This window comes from Laccaria bicolor, genomic scaffold (assembly GCF_000143565.1).
Source record: "Laccaria bicolor S238N-H82 LACBIscaffold_8 genomic scaffold, whole genome shotgun sequence".
Lineage (NCBI taxonomy): Eukaryota > Fungi > Basidiomycota > Agaricomycetes > Agaricales > Hydnangiaceae > Laccaria > Laccaria bicolor.
Genome location: NW_001889879.1, coordinates 156,680 through 158,810, shown reverse-complemented (window position 1 = coordinate 158,810; position 2,131 = coordinate 156,680).

Below are 2,131 nucleotides of genomic sequence, written 5' to 3'. Positions count from 1 at the left end.
TGTTTCGCACCACGNTTTTATCCGAGCCATCAAATTCACCATATACTGGCAGTTGATGTCATAGACAAAAATAACCCTTTTTTCTTCACCGGTCATGGTATTCTTCAGAGCCTGGCACAAGGCATAGTCCATGTTCATTTGCCTGTTCGGTAAAACAACGATTCAACCTCAGGATAACTTCCATACCTTTCTCCCTTTTGAAAATCTACCACCGAACCCAGACAAAAGGTGCCATGTCGAAGGCAAGCAATGGCTCCAATTCCAGTAGCGTCAAAACCTCGGTGAAATACATTCTTGTTGTTGATAGCATTGTGCTCATGACATGTCCTTGGCTGAAAGATTCAGACACCGGCCGAGTCGCTCGAAGGATAAAAACTTACATCATTATCTTCAATCGCATCCTGAAGGTGGCTCAAATAAGGTCCTCTTTGCGTCATGAAACTATCCCCATTTTTAAGCCAAACATCGTCTTTGGGCCGTGCCTGTTTTTGGTGGGCTGCTGTGAAATTGCCATTGGCTACAAATCCTCTGGTATACTTCCAGTTAGTAGGATCATTGGGGTTTTTGTTCCAGTCATCAGGAAGGTTGACTCCCGGTTGTGGGCAGGTAGGGCAAAAAAAACCCATCTCCCCCGGCGTCGGAGCCTTACCTTTGTGTCCAAATCCAAAAGTAGCCAGTTCGGTAAGATTACGGTATTGTCTACCAACCCTTATTAACTCGTGATACCGGTTCTGTCAAACGTTTTGAGATGGGAGTATACCTCGGTACTTGAACAACATACCGGAATGGAATTAGGAAATGCAAAGTTGGTGATCCTTCTCAATTTGGAGTAGTAGTGGGTGGCCGATGTTTTACATTCCAGGTTTTCCAGCAGGTAGTCATCGAGGAGTTGGAAGGTAAATACGGTCTGGCAAGTCTTGTAGGTGGATGGGTACAACCCAACCCGGAACAACTGTATGTCCTCGGCTGCTGCACCAGAACATCCACAGAAGACGATAGGTAGGTGATGCACACCGGAAGTATGGACGACGGTCATGACCCGGCCACCATTGTAAATACGGTCCGTTGGTTTTGGATCGGCCGAAGTGCTGGTAAGGTCTTCCATGTCAAACCATTCCTCTTCGTCAATGTCAAGGTCGGCACTCAAGTTGCTGCTTCCATTCGGGCACCGATCACCTTCGTGACCAAGTCGAATAACCAAACCCACTTTCCACAGCCAGCTCAGCTCATAAAAGGTGCCGGTCCAACGTTCAATCCGGTGGAAAGGGTCCCTGCAGTGGGATGTTCGGCAACATTCTGCACAATATGCTGTGCCGGCAAAGCAATTGAGACATCGCCAATTTGCCTCCTTCTTGCAAGAGATACAAACCCGCTTTGACGCTTTCCTATCCAAAAATTCGTGGAGGTATAGATTATGCTTAGTCTCTTTCCAAACCCTCATGTAATCATTGGATGACTGATAGTGTATTAGCGTTCAGTATATGAATATATTGGAAGAGGAATTTCACATTTCTGTAAGGTTGATGATCCTCGAGAGGAGGAGCATATTCAACGTATGGCAAATCTTGGTGTTCCCTTTCAATGTCTCTTTCCAGATGGCTGCAGTTACGTTTTTTCACGGGGGAAAATGGCAGAGAGGGAATAGTGGAGGAGGGAAAAGACCTCCTTCCATTTTTGATAACAAGCCTGTTGAAGTGAGGATTAGCGATGTTGCTGTGTGCTTTTCTTCCCATGTTTGTCTACTGTTGAAATGGCCAAAGGATATAATGATGATGTGTAGTGGGAACGAGGAAAATGTGGGCGTAGCGGGAAAGAGGAAAATGTGGCCGTCGAATAGCAAACGCAAACATTCATAACAGATTTGCATTTCCAGCTACGTAAAATAAAAAGTTGGCAGTAAGACTGGGATGAGCACACACCCAAGCCATAAAAGCCGGCCAGCAGGACTGGATAATAGTCAATTAGAAACACAATCTCATATTTCATACACTTCGCATACTCTTTAACGGCGGCTTCTTGTGAACTTTTAATTTTTATCACCTTCAATATGACTGCAAAATATCAAGATCTGTATGTCGCTGACAGCCTCATCATACATTGGTATAAAGGTAGCTTCAATATATACCACCAT